Source organism: Hyla sarda, chromosome 9 (genome assembly GCF_029499605.1).
Source record: "Hyla sarda isolate aHylSar1 chromosome 9, aHylSar1.hap1, whole genome shotgun sequence".
Classification (NCBI taxonomy): Eukaryota; Metazoa; Chordata; class Amphibia; order Anura; family Hylidae; genus Hyla; species Hyla sarda.
In genome coordinates, this window is record NC_079197.1 from 65,656,267 (window position 1) to 65,675,834 (window position 19,568).

A 19,568-nucleotide genomic window follows, 5' to 3' on the forward strand; every position below is an offset into this window, starting at 1 on the left:
TTTATTTATATATTTTTTTTCTTTAAGCGTGTAAGCCCCTGCTTATTATGCCTTTCTGTTTGTCCCTCTCAGATGTCTCATACAGGAGGGAAAAGGTCTAGAAAATCTAGACACCGGCCTTGTGTCAAGTGTCAACTGTTGCTTCCGGATGACTGGGAAGACGACTTGTGTAGTTCTGTGTATTATCCCCACTCAAGCGGCTACCCCTATGAAACCTAATGTACTTCTGGGATGGCTGAAGAATTAATTATGCTCCACCTTTACTGAAATGAAAGCCTCCTTTAAGGGGAAAAAGCGTAAAACTTCTCATAGGGATGTGTCCTCTACACCCTCTGCATCATCAAGCTCAATCATGGAGTCGGGCAGCTCAGAATTTGAAGAGGGCAAGATTTCAGAAGATTTATATCTCCTGAACAAAGATAAAGTTCAGTATCTCTTGATGGCGGTTAAAGACGTCCTCAAAAGTGGGGAAGGTGTCTCTACAAAGATGCAGAAAGATCAGCTCTTTTATTTTGCCCCTTCTCAGGATAGGATTCTACTGCCTCATACATTATTAATAGAATGGTTCCATAAGGACTGGTCTAAACTAGAGACGAGAACTGATCCAGGAACCAGATTGCATTCCACTTATAGGATTTCACCAGCGGCATATGATTGGGAGTGGGAAAACCTGCCAAAAGTATATTTGCCAGCAGCTTGTTTGGCCAGATCAATTTTTCAATCTGATGAATTCAAAATGCTAACGGATCCGATGGAAAGAAAGGCAGCTGCGAAAGCAGTGGCAGCTGCGAAAGTGTCAACAGCCTCCTTGCCGGTGGCAAGAGCTCTTCATATTTGGCTGTCAGAACTATCAAGAAATATTAGTGACGGTATGTCACGAAAAGAATTGTTGGAAAAAGGTATCCATCATGAAATCTGCATCTGAATTCCTGTGTGATGTCCCTTTGGATGTCATGAAGTTTTCTTCCAGGGCATTGGCATTATCCAACGCCACAAGAAGAGCCTTATTGATCAAAAGCTTGACAGGTGACATACCATCCAAAAATCATTTTGTCTCCCTTCCCTTCAGCCCTTCATCCATGTTTGGGTCATAACTAAAAGGAGATCCTCAAGTCCCTACATGAGGATAAAGGGGTAGATTTTCCTTACCACAAAAGGAGACAAGGAACATTCTTCAGAGGGCATTATAGGAGCGCATTCAGAAGGAGGGGGAATTTTCATCAATTTGATGGTAGACATCAGTATAGAAAGAAGCAGGAATCCTCTGCCACTAAGAAGAAACCCTTTACCCCAAAAGTAAAGACGAATTATGCCAGGCCTCAGGACCAAGCCGTGGGAGCCAGGCTTCAAGCTTTTGTGGATATCTGGTCCAGGACATCTTCAGATGCCTGGGTGATAAAAAAAAAAGGGTATTCGCTGGAGTTAAAAAAAAAAAAAAAAAAAAAAAAAACTCCAAACAGAATCATGATCAGTAAAGTTTCAAAAGTAGTAGCTGACTTGGTCCATCAATTAATTCTCAAGAAATCCTTGGAAGAAGTTCCGGAAGCAGAAAAAGGAGACTGTTTTTATTCACCTCTTTTTCCCGATCCAAAGTCAGCAGAAAACTGGAGGCTTGTAATAGATTTATCCTATCTAAACAAGTACTTTGTGAAAAAGAGATTAAAGATGGAATCCATAAGATCTTCAATTCTGGATATCCAGCAAGACAATTACATGGCATCCATCGACCTGCAGGATGCTTATCTGCATATTCCGGGAAGTCCAGCCCACCGGAAATATTTTTGAGTGGCAATAAAGACGTCTTGTACGGACGTCTTCGTCATTTTTATCTCTCCCTACACCCCAGGCCCCAGCTTCATAGACAGCTTACCCTATTTGAACAGTTGTGTGTACTCTCCTCTCCCCTTTTCATACAATTTCAGTGATATTCGGAGCGCTGTGAATGGAGATGGAGACTCCCGTTAAGCCTCCCTACCTGTCGAAGTGGGAGTCTGACTTGAATATTAAACTTTCAGACGCTGATGTTTCTAAGTTGTTTCTCCTCACCCATAAAACTTCCTTGTCCTCCCGGTCTCAGGAGCGGAACTTTAAGATCCTCTCACGGTGGTACAGATGCCCTGACAGGATCCACGTGATGTTCCCTTCAGCATCGGCGGTGTGCTGGGGCTGTAACGGAGCATTGGACACTTACCTTCATATCTGGTGGGGATGCCCCCTTATTAAGACGTTTTGAGATGCAGTGTTTGACCTTTTCAACTGGATCTCTGCTGAGTCTGTTGTCCTTTCACCCACCCTTGCTCTCCTGTCCTTATATCCCTCTTCCATTCCCCGTGCTAAAAGCGGTCTATTACGTCACTTCTTGAGTGCAGCTCGAACTGTGATTCCACGTCATTGGAAGTCCACTGTGGGTCCTTCCAGGCTGGAGTTTGTGGAGGCACTCAACAGGTTTCGTAGGATGGAAGAGCTGGTCGCTCTAGACCGGGATGCCAATGAGGTGTTCTGCGGTATGTGGTGCTCCTGGGATGCTTTTAGAGAGTCCACCGAGTTCTCCCGCTGGCTTATCTGATTCACTGTCAGCTTCACTGATTCCCTTATCCCTTACCCTTATCCCCCCCCCCCCCTTCCCCGTGTCCTCCCTTATCCGCCTTCCCCTCCTTGCTCCCTTTCCCTTGTCTTTTCTTCCCTGGTTTGTGCTTCTTCTTGTTTTTCTGTTCTACTTTTGGTCTTCTTTCCCGCCTACTCCTGTCTTTACTTTTTTTTGTGAATTGATATTGGGGTATGTTTTTGCCGCTTGATACCGTATAGTCTGGGATTGATGTCCATATAGGCGGCGGCTGTTTACCCTTGCCTTACTTTTCTATTGCCGATGTTGTTTATTGGTGACATTTGTGTTTTTGATTTTGTGTTTCCTATGCAATAAACATTGATTTACCACTAAAGAATATATTGCACTGATGCGTGTATAACACAGTTGTATGGAAGATATTCTCACTCAAATTTTTAGTAAGCACTGATGAAGCAGTGAGATAATAATAATAATAATAATAATAATAATAAAACGTCACTTTTATTTCTCCATTTAAAAAAAATATTGACGAAGAAAATGATGAAAAAAATATTCACACAAAGCAATTGAACTATAGTGAATAACAAAAGTGTGCACAAAAAAAATGTCTTTGAGACAAGATAAAGATTTGGCCGCCAACTGCTGTAGATTATAGCACACTTATTGTATTTTTAGCATATCACGCTGAGCAACACCTATAGCGTGGGCAGGAGAGGGATACCTCAGGTGTATATTTCACTTTAGCAGTCATATATTGTATATTGATTCACACCAGAGTTCACAGGTTTTTAGAAAAGCAAAAATTGTGTCACTTGCAACTGCTGAGAATAATAAAGTGCCGACCTGCAGGGTGTCTTATGCTGATGTTCACACAGTCCGGTATCGCAGTGTATCACAATTCACACCCAGGTAATTTTCAGCAGCAAAAAGTCATCATTAAGGTCACAGTCTATCTCAAGCAGTGACAGGATGTATAAAAAATGGAAAACTAAACCCCACTGGGAGGAGACGCACACACCTGGCCGGAAGAAGCATCAGCTGACGCAAAATTAGTTGCCACCTGTGTGCCCCTGCATCTGAGAGTGGCTGCTCTCACTACCCGCTTTATGGATTAACATCATCCTGTAAAGTTTGCACCATTATCTATGGAATAAAATATTCTATTTGATCGGGACTTCGAACGTGGTGAGTGCGATTCATTCCTTGATCTTAAGAGTTTCTTATATTGGATCATATGCACATTTGTTCTACTGAAGCCGCACCTCTCACTGAGTCCAGCCCAGCAGCATGCCATCACACCTGGCATAGAAAGTCTTCCATATACACGGACTGGTAGAGATATATGTATAGGCTGTAGCAGTGCCTGATGGCTATTCCTCCTTTTCTTACCTAAGAAACGTGTACTATAATGGTGAGGTCCGTAGGGGCGATCTCATCAAGGTTTAAGTGAAGTAGAGCCACTTCTGGGCCCCAGGGAAGGGTGTGACCCGTTATCGTACACAAGATATTATACTCCCCCTTTATAAAGCATTGGTACGGCCTCACCTGGAATATGCTGTTCAGTTTTGGTCGCCTGTACATAAAAGGGACACTGTGGAGCTGGAAAGGGTGCAGAGACGCGCGACTAAACTAATATGGGGCATGGAACATCTTAGCTATGAGGAGCTATTAAAGGAGTTACAATTGTTTCGTCTTGAGAAGAGACGTTTAAGGGGGGATATGATAAACGTATATAAGTATATTAATGGCCCATACAAAAAATATGGAGAAAAACTGTTCCAGGTTAAACCCCCCCAAAGGACGAGGGGGCACTCCCTCCGTCTGGAGAAGAAAAAGTTTAGTCTCAAGGGGCGACACGCCTTCTTTACCATGAGAACTGTGAACTTATGGAACAGTCTACCTCAGGAACTGGTCACAGCAGGAAAAATTAACAGCTTTAAAACAGGATAAGATACATTTCTGGAACAAAATAACATTAATGCTTATGAAGAAATATAAAATCCCATCCCTTCCCCAATATCGCGCCACACCCCTACCCTTCAATTCCCTGGTTGAAATTGATGGACATATGTCTTTTTTCTACCGTACTAACTATATAACTATGTAACCCTGTTCCAGAGCGTCACAATAACCTCACATTCCCACCATACATGAAGCATAGTTCCTTCTTGATTGCTACAGCGCCAACAAATATCGGAGTGGCCAGGGAACATTTTCGAAGGTTTCTGTGGTGTTAGGTACCACCTGTATATAATTTTTTTTTGTGGTTTCCAAATGGGTTGCGTTGTGTGATACTCTAGAACTTAGGGTAAATGCATATGTCCACTGTTCGATTGAAAAAGATTTCCCTAATTCATGCTCCCATTTGCCGCAGCAACTTGGTAGATTTGTCAAGGGTAACAAAGCATGAACCATGTGAAGAGCAGGGATCCAGCTCACAGGGTAGAGAAAGGATAAAACTTAGCTTTTACTAGCTCATGTTAAAATGATCAAAATCAGGTACAAACCAAAAAGCAAAAAGGGGGGGGGGGGGGAAACCAAGTCCCTAAAAACAGTAACAAAGCATGGTAAGCCCTCGAAATGTCCCCTTGTTTCATGCCCAGATTAGAGAAATAAGCGCTGTATTGTGATTTAGGTCTATTAAAAGGGATCTGCACAGTAGTGATAAAGTGTCTTAACTGATGGTATTTATAAAGTTCTGTAGATGAAAGAGCTAATTTCTGGGCAATTTTTACAAATGGTAACATTCTTCCCTCTGTATCTGCTATATCTGAGTAATTCCGTAGGGCCTGTTTTTTTTTTCATAATAAAAAGTTAGTATTGGGAATCTGTGTTTGAAGTGTTTCAAGAGGTATGTCTCCTAATCCAAGGGTAAGTATATGATTTCTAACTAAAGGGAGAGTCCAGGTTTTAAGTGCTGCTTTAATTGTTGGAATGTGATTATATGATGTTATATTGGTTAAAAGGGAGTTCCAGAGGGCTATAGGGAGGGAGGGGGTGGATACCAATAAGGATTCCATATTGACCCATAGTTTTGTTTGATCATTAATCCACCATGCTTTTAGTTGGTCTAGTAATGTTGCCCAATAATATCTGTATTGGTCAGGCAGCCTAGTCCACATCTGTTACTCGGGAGGCATAGTAGCTGTCACGATGCCGGCTGGCAGGTAGTGGACCCTCTGTGCCAGAGAGGGATTGGCGTGGACCGTGCTAGTGGACCGGTTCTAAGCCACTACTGGTTTTCACCAGAGCCCGCCGCAAAGCGGGATGGTCTTGCTGCGGCGGTAGTGACCAGGTCGTATCCACTAGCAACGGCTCACCTCTCTGGCTGCTGAAGATAGGCGCGGTACAAGGGAGTAGGCAGAAGCAAGGTCGGACGTAGCAGAAGGTCGGGGCAGGCAGCAAGGATCGTAGTCAGGGGCAACGGCAGAAGGTCTGGAAACACTGGCAAGGGACACACAAGGAACGCTTTCACTGGCACTAAGGCAACAAGATCCGGCAAGGGAGTGCAAGGGAAGTGAGGTAATATAGGGAGTGCACAGGTGATAACTCTAATTGGAACCACTGCGCCAATCAGCGGCGCAGTGGCCCTTTAAATCGCAGAGACCCGGCGCGCGCGCGCCCTAGGGAGCGGGGCCGCGCGCGCCGGGACAGAACAGACGGGGAGCGAGTCAGGTAGGAGAGCCGGGGTGCGCATCGCGAGCGGGCGCTACCCGCATCGCGAATCGCATCCCGGCTAGCAGCAGGATCGCAGCGCCCCGGGTCAGAGGACGTGACCGGGGCGCTGCAGCGGAGGAGGTGAAGCGAGCGCTCCGGGGAGGAGCGGGGACCCGGAGCGCTCGGCGTAACAGTACCCCCCCCCTTGGGTCTCCCCCTCTTCTTGGAGCCTGAGAACCTGAGGAGCAGACTTTTGTCAAGGATGTTGTCCTCAGGTTCCCAGGATCTCTCTTCAGGACCACAACCCTCCCAGTCTACTAAAAAAAAATTTTTTCCTCTGACCTTTTTGGCAGCCAAAATCTCCTTGACCGAGAAGACGTCCGAGGAGCCGGAAACAGGAGTGGGAGGAACAGATTTGGGAGAAAAACGGTTGAGGATGAGTGGTTTGAGAAGAGAGACGTGAAAGGCATTAGGGATACGAAGAGAAGGAGGAAGAAGAAGTTTATAAGAGACAGGATTAATTTGACACAGAATTTTGAAAGGACCAAGATAGCGTGGTCCCAACTTGTAGCTAGGGACACGGAAGCGGACATATTTAGCGGAGAGCCATACCTTGTCTCCAGGGGAAAAAACGGGGGGAGCTCTTCTTTTCTTATCCGCGAACCTCTTCATGCGTGAAGAAGCCTGTAAGAGAGAATTTTGGGTCTCTCTCCATATAATGGAAAGGTCACGAGAAATTTCATCCACAGCGGGCAGACCAGAGGGCAAGGGGGTAGGGAGGGGGGGAAGAGGGTGACGGCCGTACACCACGAAAAATGGGGATTTGGAGGAAGATTCAGAGACCCTGAAGTTATACGAGAATTCGGCCCATGGAAGGAGATCTGCCCAGTCATCCTGGCGGGAGGAAACAAAATGTCGCAAATAATCACCCAGGATCTGGTTAATTCTTTCTACTTGTCCATTGGACTGGGGATGATATGCAGAGGAAAAATTTAATTTAATCTTGAGTTGTTTACAGAGAGCTCTCCAGAATTTAGACACGAATTGGACCCCTCTATCCGAGACAATCTGCGTAGGCAACCCGTGAAGACGAAAAATGTGTACAAAAAATTGTTTAGCCAACTGAGGCGCAGAAGGAAGACCAGGAAGAGGAATGAAATGTGCCATTTTGGAGAATCGATCAACGACCACCCAAATAACGGTGTTGCCACGGGAAGGGGGTAAATCAGTAATAAAATCCATACCAATCAGAGACCAAGGCTGTTCGGGGACAGGCAGAGGATGAAGAAAACCAGCGGGCTTCTGGCGAGGAGTCTTATCCCGGGCACAGATAGTGCAGGCTCGCACAAAGTCCCCAACATCCGTCTCCAGAGTTGGCCACCAATAGAAGCGGGAGATGAGTTGCACAGATTTCTTGATGCCCGCATGACCTGCGAGATGGGAGGAGTGACCCCATTTGAGGATTCCGAGGCGTTGGCGTGGAGAAACAAAGGTCTTTCCTGGAGGAGTCTGTCTGATGGAGGCAGGAGAAGTGGAGATCAGGCAGTCAGGTGGAATGATGTGTTGCGGAGGGAGATCAACTTCTGAGGCATCCGAGGAACGAGAGAGAGCATCGGCTCTAATGTTCTTATCGGCAGGACGAAAGTGAATCTCAAAATTAAATCGGGCAAAGAACAGAGACCACCGGGCCTGGCGAGGATTCAGCCGTTGGGCCGACTGGAGGTAGGAGAGGTTCTTGTGGTCGGTGTAGATAATAACAGGAAATCTTGATCCCTCCAGCAGATGCCTCCATTCCTCAAGTGCTAATTTAATGGCTAGAAGTTCTCGATCCCCGATGGAGTAGTTCCTCTCCGCTGGAGAGAAGGTCCTAGAGAAAAAACCACAAGTGACAGCATGCCCGGAAGGATTTTTTTGTAGAAGAACAGCTCCAGCTCCTACTGAGGAGGCATCAACCTCCAATAGGAAGGGTTTGGAAGGGTCAGGTCTGGAGAGCACGGGAGCCGAAGAAAAGGCAGACTTGAGTTGTTTAAAGGAGTCTTCTGCTTGAGGAGGCCAGGACTTGGGATCAGCATTTTTCTTGGTTAAAGCCACGATAGGAGCCACAATGGTAGAAAAATGTGGAATAAATTGCCTGTAATAATTGGCGAACCCCAAAAAGCGTTGGATAGCACGGAGTCCGGAGGGGCGTGGCCAATTTAAGACGGCAGAGAGTTTGTCTGGATCCATCTGTAGTCCCTGGCCAGAGACCAAATATCCTAGAAAAGGAAGAGATTGGCATTCAAACAGACATTTCTCAATTTTGGCATAGAGTTGGTTGTCACGAAGTCTCTGAAGAACCATACGGACATGCCGGCGGTGTTCCTCTAGATTGGCAGAAAAAATTAGGATATCGTCCAGATATACCACAACACAGGAGTATAATAGATCACGAAAAATTTCATTGACAAAGTCTTGGAAGACGGCAGGGGCATTGCACAGTCCAAAGGGCATGACCAGATACTCAAAGTGTCCATCTCTGGTGTTAAATGCCGTTTTCCACTCGTCCCCCTCTCTGATGCGGATGAGGTTATAGGCGCCTCTTAAGTCCAATTTAGTGAAGATGTGGGCACCTTGGAGGCGATCAAAGAGTTCAGAGATGAGGGGTAAGGGGTAGCGGTTCTTAACCGTGATTTTATTAAGACCGCGGTAGTCAATGCAAGGACGTAGGGAGCCATCTTTTTTGGAGACAAAGAAAAATCCGGCTCCGGCAGGAGAGGAGGATTTACGGATAAAGCCCCTTTTTAGATTCTCCTGGACGTATTCGGACATGGCAAGAGTCTCTGGGGCAGAGAGAGGATAAATTCTGCCCCGGGGTGGAGTAGTACCCGGGAGGAGGTCGATAGGGCAATCATAAGGCCTGTGAGGAGGTAGAGTCTCAGCTTGTTTTTTGCAGAAAACATCCGCGAAGTCCATATAGGCCTTGGGGAGACCGGTTACTGGAGGAACCACAGAGTTACGGCAAGGGTTACTGGGAACCGGTTTTAGACAGTTCTTGGAACAAGAGGACCCCCAACTCTTGATCTCCCCAGTGGACCAATCCAGGGTTGGGGAATGAAGTTGAAGCCAGGGAAGTCCAAGGAGAATCTCCGAGGTGCAATTGGGGAGGACCAAAAGTTCAATCCTCTCATGATGAGATCCGATGCTCATAAGAAGGGGCTCCGTGCGGAAACGTATGGTACAGTCCAATCTTTCATTATTTACACAATTGATGTAGAGGGGTCTGGCGAGACTGGTCACTGGGATGTTGAACCTGTTGACGAGAGAGGCCAAAATAAAATTTCCTGCAGAACCAGAGTCCAAGAAGGCCACTGTAGAGAAGGAGAAGGCAGAAGCAGACATCCGCACTGGCACAGTAAGACGTGGAGAAGCAGAGTAGACATCAAGGACTGTCTCACCTTTGTGCGGAGTCAGCGTACGTCTTTCCAGGCGGGGAGGACGGATAGGACAATCCCTCAGGAAGTGTTCGGTACTAGCACAGTACAGGCAGAGGTTCTCCATACGGCGTCGTGTCCTCTCTTGAGGTGTCAGGCGAGACCGGTCGACCTGCATAGCCTCCACGGCGGGAGGCACAGGAACAGATTGCAGGGGACCAGAGGAGAGAGGAGCCGAGGAGACGAAACGCCTCGTGCGAACAGAGTCCATATCTTGGCGGAGTTCCTGACGCCTTTCAGAAAAACGCATGTCAATGCGAGTGGCTAGGTGAATAAGTTCATGTAGATTAGCAGGAATTTCTCGTGCGGCCAGAACATCTTTAATGTTGCTGGATAGGCCTTTTTTGAAGGTCGCGCAGAGGGCCTCATTATTCCAGGACAATTCTGAAGCAAGTGTACGGAATTGTACGGCATACTCGCCAACGGAAGAATTACCCTGGACCAGGTTCAACAGGGCAGTCTCAGCAGAAGAGGCTCGGGCAGGTTCCTCAAAGACACTTCGGATTTCCGAGAAGAAGGAGTGTACTGAGGCAGTGACGGGGTCATTGCGGTCCCAGAGCGGTGTGGCCCATGACAGGGCTTTTCCGGACAGAAGACTGACTACGAAAGCCACCTTAGACCTTTCAGTGGGAAACAGGTCCGACATCATCTCCAGATGCAGGGAACATTGGGAAAGGAAGCCACGGCAAAACTTAGAGTCCCCATCAAACTTATCCGGCAAGGATAAGCGTATCCCAGGAGCGGCCACTCGCTGCGGAGGAGGTGCAGGAGCTGGCGGAGGAGATGACTGCTGAAGCTGTGGTAGCAACTGTTGTAGCATAACGGTCAGTTGAGACAGCTGTTGGCCTTGTTGCGCAATCTGTTGTGACTGCTGGGCGACCACCGTGGTGAGGTCAGCGACAACTGGCAGAGGAACTTCAGCGGGATCCATGGCCGGATCTACTGTCACGATGCCGGCTGGCAGGTAGTGGACCCTCTGTGCCAGAGAGGGATTGGCGTGGACCGTGCTAGTGGACCGGTTCTAAGCCACTACTGGTTTTCACCAGAGCCCGCCGCAAAGCGGGATGGTCTTGCTGCGGCGGTAGTGACCAGGTCGTATCCACTAGCAACGGCTCACCTCTCTGGCTGCTGAAGATAGGCGCGGTACAAGGGAGTAGGCAGAAGCAAGGTCGGACGTAGCAGAAGGTCGGGGCAGGCAGCAAGGATCGTAGTCAGGGGCAACGGCAGAAGGTCTGGAAACACTGGCAAGGGACACACAAGGAACGCTTTCACTGGCACTAAGGCAACAAGATCCGGCAAGGGAGTGCAAGGGAAGTGAGGTAATATAGGGAGTGCACAGGTGATAACTCTAATTGGAACCACTGCGCCAATCAGCGGCGCAGTGGCCCTTTAAATCGCAGAGACCCGGCGCGCGCGCGCCCTAGGGAGCGGGGCCGCGCGCGCCGGGACAGAACAGACGGGGAGCGAGTCAGGTAGGAGAGCCGGGGTGCGCATCGCGAGCGGGCGCTACCCGCATCGCGAATCGCATCCCGGCTAGCAGCAGGATCGCAGCGCCCCGGGTCAGAGGACGTGACCGGGGCGCTGCAGCGGAGGAGGTGAAGCGAGCGCTCCGGGGAGGAGCGGGGACCCGGAGCGCTCGGCGTAACAGTAGCTGGGAGGGGACTGTGGATTTTTGATTTTTCCATATAAACTGCATCATAAGATGCTGTAAAGCCTGAATCCTGTATTTTGGAACCAGTGTGGGGAGATTACAGAATAAGTAAAGAACTTTAGGCAGTATCATCATTTCGATAACTGCCATTCTTCCAATCCAAGATGTTGAGAATTTAGAAAATTTGGTAATGTCACTAGATAGTATGGAGAATAGTTTTGTGTAGTTGATCGGTACTAGTTTGGATATTGGAGAAGTAAGAACAATTCCCAAGTATTGGATACTCCCATCCGACCATTTATATGGATACAGTTTTTGGAGGTGCTGTTTAAGATCGGGCTTAATGCTGATGCTTAAAATCTGTGATTTATTTGAATTGATTTTGTAGTAGCTTTTTTCCCCAAATCTCTGGAGGATTCGGGAAATGCTCCCTAGTGACTGAACCGGAGATGTAAGGGACAAAATTATATCATCCGCGTAAAGGCCAATACAGTGTTCTATATTACCAATTAATACTCCTTTAATATCCTTGGCATCTCGGATGCACTGGGCAAGGGGTTCCATTGCCAAAGCAAATACCAGTGTGGATAAGGGGCACCGAGACGCCAAATTCCCTAGAGGTTACCCCAGAGATAAAAACATTAGCTGTTGGGTGAGAGTACATAGCCATAATTGCTTTTCCAAATTTTTCTCCCAACCCAAACTTTGCTAATACCCGTTCCAGGTACCCCCAGTGTACACAGTCGAACGCCTTTTTCGCATCCAATGTAAGGAGCAGGGAAGGCGTTCAACGGTGCCCTAAGACTGATATTATGTTTATAAATCTTCAGGTACTATCTAAAGTCTGTCGACCTGTAACAAACCCTACTTGGTCGTTAGCAATTAATGGGGGAAGGATACTGTTCAATCTTTTGGCTAGTATAGAAGCATACATTTTTAGGTCTGTATTTAGTAATGCAATTGGCCTAAAGTTTTGGGGTGTGTCAGGAGTTTTACCTGGTTTTGGAAGGGTTATTATTTAAGCTTTCAACATCTCGGGCAAGAATTTCCTTGTGAGATGGTTTCATTAAACACTTTGGCCAAGTTGGGTGCAAGAAGAAGATTATGAAGTTTTTAATATGCGTTTGACAACCCATCCGGGCCAGGTGATTTTTTGTGATTTTAATGTTTTCATGGTTATTATTATCTCAGCTGGGTTATTGGCATGGAAAGGAAATTTAGTTGTTCTGTTGTCGCCCGAGGGAGCTCTAGATCATCTAGGAATGCATCGATTTTTTCGGGACTAGGTTGTAGTGAGGCAGGGTTGTCAAATTATACAAGTGTTTATAATATTCTGCCAAGACATTAGAGATAGCTTTCGGGTCTACTATTTTTTCCCCCTTTTCGTTACAAATATAATGAATGTGGGATCTAGACTGTTGGTTTTGGATTTGCTTTGCCAAGAGCTTACTCGGACAGTTTCCATGCCAATAAATGGACAATCGTGTTTTACGTAATGTTAACTCAAACTTGTAATTTTGTATTTCGTGTAGTTGGGTAGTGAGAGCTGAAATTTCTTTGGCTATTTTAGGGTCATATTTTGTTTTGTTTAAAGTTATGCAAGCTCCCCAATTTTTGTTGAATTTCTAGAATCTCCTTTTTATTTTTTGTTTTGAAATGTGTGGATTGTTTAATAAAGTGTCCCCGAATGTACGCTTTATGGGCGCACCACAGCGTGCTGTCTGACACTTGGCCATTATCATTAGTATTGAAGTAATTACGTACAGCTTCTTCGGTGGCTGACATGTAGTCAGGTTGTTGAAGGACTACTTCATTTAAACGCCATATTGAATCATATGCACGCTGATTTTTTTCTGTTAAGGTTAGTGTTATTGGGCTATGATCTGACCATGTTATGTCCCCTATTAATGTAGTATCTACTTGATGTAGGTGAAGGCAGTCTATTAAAAAGTAATAAATTCTGGAGTACATTTTATGGCGGGGGGAGTAAAAAGTTAAATCATGTTCGCCGGGGTGTTGAATTCTCCAGGGGTCGTACATGTGGTAAGAGCTGAGGGTTCTGACACATGGAGAGGGTTCTGTAGATAAACTCAAAGTGGTTGTATCCATAGAGGACCATTGAGCCATATTAAAGTCGCCCACCATAGTTAATAGCCCCTGTCTTATGTTTGTAATTAATTTTAATATCCTTTTGATAAAACTATGTTGCTTTATATTGGAGCTATAAACTGAAGCCAATGTGTATGGGTTACCATTAATCAAACACTGAAGTATGACATACCTGCCTTCCTTATCTATTATTGGTTGCCTAAGATTAAATGTAATTGAATCTTGTATTAAAGTGGATACTCCCCCTCTCTTGTGCACTGCTGAAGAGGAGAATACTGTTGAGTATGTTTTAAGCTTAAGTCTGTGTAAGTTGTTATTATTCAGGTGTGTCTCTTGGATACAGCATATGACACCTGGTGAATACGGACTTCTTTAGTCAGTAAAGAACGTTTATAAGGGAAATTTAATCCCCTTACATTTTGTGAAAAACATTTTTAGCGTTATATTGCTACATGTATTCTCCTTGTTTTTGCAGTTGCGCAGAGAGGGTGAGCCTCCACTCCCTCATGTATAAGAAAATGTATACTGACCGTCTAGATGGGGTCCCGCCCGCAGGAGAGGTTCTGTCCCATGTACTTCTTGTATTCAAATAAATGAAAGGATCAGGTGCCAAAGAGAAGAAAAAAAATTTACAGTTAGAATAGGAAAGGAGAAAGAAAATAAGTTAGGCAGGAAGTTATAGATAACTGCTAGAGTATCCGTAAGGTATAGGTCACAGCAAGAAGAAAGCAGACTCCCATATGTAAAGAAGGCTGTGGTCTTTATTTAGGTCATCAGCAGTGCACTGCTGATGACCTAAATAAAGACCACAGCCTTCTTTACATATGGGAGTCCGCTTTCTTCTTGCTGTGATCTATACCTTACGGCTGTTGTGATTCTGGACTGGTTACCCAGATGGTCACGAGCATAGGAGCTGGGACCGGTGCTGTCTTTCTAACTGGATTCATTCTTTAACTGGTAGAGTATTTTCAAGTAATCTATCACATCTAACATGGTTAAACAATTTTATTCCTTTTAACGTCAGGTTATTCAAAATTGGTTTGAGCATACTCTTCATGCTCTATAGAGGGAATTTGGGATTTCCCAAATAATACTATGTTGGCTAATCCGGCAAACAATACTTCAAAACTTCAAACCAGTTATTTGCGACTAATTTTGTTTTGTCCGATTTGCATCATTTTATCTTCTGACCTTAATGGTCTACCAAATGGAGTTCAGTCCTGGGCCTGTTATTTTAATGCAAGGGTTCCTTCCTGGAACCCTAACCCACTCAGTTCTAAAATAAGGTGGGTGGTCCTGGGCCAGTGCTGTATCATCTTGGCTAGCTGCGATTAAGTCCCTTTCTTGGCATAGGGACGTTAACTGTTGTGGGGTAGATGCAACATATTTTCTCCCGTAAGTGATTATGAGCTTTACAGGGAACCCCGTTTATACATCACCCCCTGTTCACAGAGTATACAGGTTCCCTGGCCAAATTATTTTAGTCTGGCCATAGTTGCAGCTGATAAGTCCGTAAATAAGTGCAATTTCTTAAATTGGACCGGCAGTATTGGAGAGTTCCTTGTTGCTTTAACCCCTTAAGGACCCATGACGTATGCATACGTCATCACACCCTAGATCTTAAGGACCCAAGACGTATGCATACGTCATAGTCTTTTCCTGGTATCCGCCGCTCACCCGGCGGAGATCGGAAACGGATCTCTGCTGAAATCCTTCAGCAGGGATCCAGGGCAAATGCAGAGGGGGGTCCTGGGACCCCCACATATCGGCGATCGTCACAGATCGCTTGCAAAATCACGCAAGCGATCTGCTCCGATTCCGGGTATTCGGGTCACTTGTGACCCGATGACCCGCAAAAAGAAGGTGATCAGCAGTGTACGATACACCGCCAATCACCTTCGGTTGCTGGGAGCAGTGACAATACTGCCACCGCCCCAGCAACGCTGCTATTGGCCGGCAATCGTCCGGCCAATAGCAGCGGGGCAGGGGTTAACGGACCTCTCACGCAGCCTTGCGCGCTCGCTGAGTTCAGTCAGCGGGCAAAGCTGTTTGAAGAGGACCGGGACCCCCCTCTGTGCTCCAGAGTCCCCTCACAGAAGACGAATGTCCCCTAGTGAAGGGAAAGTGTGTCCCTTAGGGAAAGGTAGGTAAACTGAAAGTGAAAGTAACATAAAAGTTAAACCCCCCCCCCCCCGCCCCACCTGACCCCCTAATAGGCCCCTAGGGTCCAGTGATCAGTGTCATCCGGGACCTATTAGGGGTTCAGGGCGCTGCATGCGCCACCCCTCTTTTTTTGGCCGCAGCATTTTTTTCCCCCATTATAACGGTGTGTGAGTGATAATCACACACCGTTATATAAAGTATTACACCAAGCACCACACTACATACTTCCTCGCCCCCCCACCCACACACACCCTCCCCCCCCCCGCCACCGCCCCTCCCCCCGTCACTGTAGAAAAAAGGCGATGGCTCGCTGGGCATTTTCGGCCACGGAGATTTACGCTTTTTTAGCCTCCGACCCCGAATCTGCCAGTGGAGACGATGAAGATCCTACATATTTGTGTTCTTCATCGTCCTCCTCATCATCTAGTAGTGATGATGAGTCCCCTGTATGGCGGAGGAGACGCCGCCAGGCAAGGCCACACCCCCCCATGAGAGTGACCCAGTGGCCGACACTAGTACGAGTGGCAATGCCGCTCGCAATAGGAGTCCGGCCCCCCAGATAAGTGCACCGGAGCCCCCTTCCGATGACCCTGTCTGGAACCCCCCAGAGGGTTATCAGCCACGGATTCCTGAGTTTGCTGGCGACTCAGGAATCCGGATTGACACGGCTGGCTTCACTGATCTGGACGTTTTAAAGTTATTTTTCACTGACAGCCTGGTCAATCTAATGGTGGAGCAAACGAACTTGTATGCCCAGCAGTTCATTGCCCACCACCCCTATTCGTTTTTAGCCAGGTCCAATGAATGGCGCGCCATTGATGCAGCGGAAATGAGGAAATTTAGGGGCCTCACGCTGCATATGGGCTTGGACAAAAAAACAAGTGCTCGTCATTACTGGAGCGGGGACGTCCTCTATCAGACCCCGCTTTACAGTATGGCGATGACACGGAAGCGGTTCGAGGCCATTCAGAAATGCCTGCATTATGCAGATAATGCGGCATGTCCGCCCCGAGGTGATCCCACCTATGACTGGCTTTACAAAGTGAGGCTGGTCATCGATCACTTTGGGGCCAAATTTTTGGAGGCATATGTACCGCTCAGGGACCTTTCGGTAGATGAGTCTCTCATCAGTTTTAAAGGGGAGACTCATCTCCCGCCAGTATATTCCCTCGAAGCAGGCGCGGTATGGCGTGAAGCTCTATAAACTCTGCAAGAGTACCTCCGGGTACATTTCCAGGTTTAGAGTATATGAGGGACAAGATTCCCGTATTGAACCCCCAGAATGTCCCCCCACTCTGGGTGTTAGCGGGAAACTCATTTGGGACCTTATGTACCCATTGCTGGATAAGGGTTACCACGTGTACGTGGACAACTTTCATACCAGCATCCCTCTATTCAAATCCCTTTCTGCCAGATCCACGTCCGCTTGTGGGACCGTGCGGAGGAACCAGAGAGGCCTCCCTCTAAATTTGGTCCAGACGCCTATCCCCAAGGGTGAGTCCCGTGCCCTCACCCATGATAACCTGTTGTTGGTGAAGTATAAGGATAAGAGGGATGCCCTTATAATCGCCACTATTCATGGGAATGGCAGCACCCCTGTCCCTGTGGGACCGGTCCTCAAGCCAATAGTATTCTGGACTACAATCGGTATATGGAGGGAGTTGATCTCTCAGATCAAATCCTCAAGCCATACAACGCCATGTGGAAAACACGGGCATGGTACAAAAAAGTTGCGGTCTACATGGTACAGGTTGCCATGTACAACGCTTTTGTACTATCCCAGTACGCTGGCAACAAAGGACTTCTTCTTGGTACTGGATGAATGTCCCTAAGGTTCCTGATCTTTGGCAACCGGGAAAGATCAGGCCGGATTTCCCAAGGGTCTGGAGTTGTAGGCGCCAGTATCGTCCCAGGCCAGCACTTTCCAGGTGTGATCCCCCACAGTGAAAAGTCGGGACGATCCCAGAAAAGATGCAGAGTGTGTCACAAGAAGGGAAGACGGAAGGACACCACGTATCAGTGTGACACTTGCCCAGATAATCCGGGCCACTGCATAGGCTGCTTCAGGGAGCATCACACTTCCATGGAGCACTACATTTTCCCTTTACATTTAAATTTTCCATAATTTGACCAATGTACCAAGTTCAGAGTACATTCCAAATTTTAACCCCCATAAACCACTAAATTGCCCCAAAAAACTGGGGGTGTTTTTTCAGAAATGGGTCATAGGTAACCGAGTCACTATCATTGGGGACTTTTTTATGTTGCCTCAAATGTACAGCGCTCTCTCTCCACCTAAGTGGGTGCGCATTTGAGGCAACAGGTTACGGACGGCCACACACATCACGTTCCCAGAATGATGACTCAGAGCATAGGGTTTGGGGCAGGCATATTTTTTTTTTTGTTTTGGCTATGCTCTGGGTCATCATTCTGGGAACATTTCCTGTTTTATTATGTTTTATAATTTTCTGGCCCACTATACCCCATATTACGGGCCTCTGTACCCCACCTGTCTACCCCAGTTACGGCCGGTTGTTCCCCATAGTGTTCCCCTATTTTAGGGCTCAGTGCTCCCCCCATTAACAGTCCTTGAGAGGGGGGTCCCACATCCTCGCTCCATATGAAGCTCAAGGCCCCTGACTGCCCTCCCACTCCAGGAAGACCCGCTGTGCATCCACCAAGCCAAAATTGTCAAAATATAAGGTATGTCCTTACTCCAAAGAAATGTATTTACAAATTGTGGGGGGGGGGGTCTTTTCTGCTATTAACCATTGTTTTTTTTTTTTTTTTTTTTTTTTTTTTTTTTACATATGCAAAAGTTGTAAAACCCCTGTGGGTTATTAACCCCTTAAGGACCGGAGGTTTTTCCGTTTTTGCATTTTCGTTTTTTGCTCCTTGCCTTTAAAAATTCATAACTCTTTCAAATTTACACCTAAAAATCCATATGATGGCTTATTTTTTGCGCCACCAATTCTACTTTGTAATGACGTCAGTCATTTTGCCCAAAAATCGATGGTGAAGCGGGAAAAAAATCATTGTGCAACAAAATTGAAAAAAAAACGCTGTTTTGTAATTTTGGGGGCTTCCGTTTCTAGGTAGTACATTTTTCGGTAAAAATGACACCTGATATGTATTCTGTAGGTCCATACGATTAAAATGATCCCCTATTTATATAGGTTTGATTTTGTCGGACTTCTGGAAAAAATCATAACTACATGCAGGAAAATTAATACGTTTAAAATTGTCATCTTCTGACCCCTATAACTTTTTATTTTTCCGTGTATGGGGTGGTATGAGCGCTCATTTTTTGCGCCGTGATCTGAAGTTTTTAACGGTACCATTTTTGCATTGATAGGACTTATTGATCACTTTTTATTCATTTTTAAATGATATAAAAAGTGACCAAAAATGCACTATTTTGGACTTTGGAATTTTTTTGCGCGCACGCTATTGACCGAGTGGCTTAATTAATGATATATTTTTATAATTCGGACATTTCCGCACGCGGTGATACCACATATGTTTATTTTTATTTTTATTTACACTGTGTTTTTTTTTTTTATTGGAAAAGGGGGGTTATTCAAACTTTTAATAGGGGAGGAGTTAAATGATCTTTATTCACTTTTTTTTTTCACTTTTTTTTTGCAGTGTTATAGGTCCCATAGGGACCTATAACACTGCACACACTGATCTTCTATGTTGATCACTGGTTTCTCATAAGAAACCAGTGATCAACGATTCTGCCGGATGACTGCTCATGCCTGGATCTCAGGCACTGAGCAGTCATTCGGCGATCGGACAGCGAGGAGGCAGGAAGGGACCCTCCCGCTGTCCTGTCAGCTGTTCGGGATGCCGCGATTAGCCGCGGTTATCCCGAACAGCCCGACTGAGCTAGCCGGGAACTTTCACTTTCACTTTTAGCCGCGCGGCTCAGCTTTGAGCGCGCGGCTAA

At 46.4% G+C, this 19,568-nt stretch overlaps 1 protein-coding gene across 12 annotated transcripts in view; it reads right to left on the minus strand.

The window, feature by feature from the left end:
• Positions 1-19,568, minus strand: part of DRP2 (dystrophin related protein 2) — a 1,527,660-nt gene that overhangs the window by 1,360,396 nt on the left and 147,696 nt on the right. For 9 of the 12 annotated variants that reach the window (XR_008847731.1, XM_056539136.1, XM_056539133.1 and 6 more), the window contains one exon: positions 13,984-14,031. The gene's annotated coding sequence lies outside the window, so the exon portion shown is untranslated. The remainder of the gene's footprint in view (positions 1-13,983; positions 14,032-19,568) is intronic. The other 3 variants (XM_056539139.1, XM_056539141.1, XM_056539140.1) reach the window with 1 other exon arrangement.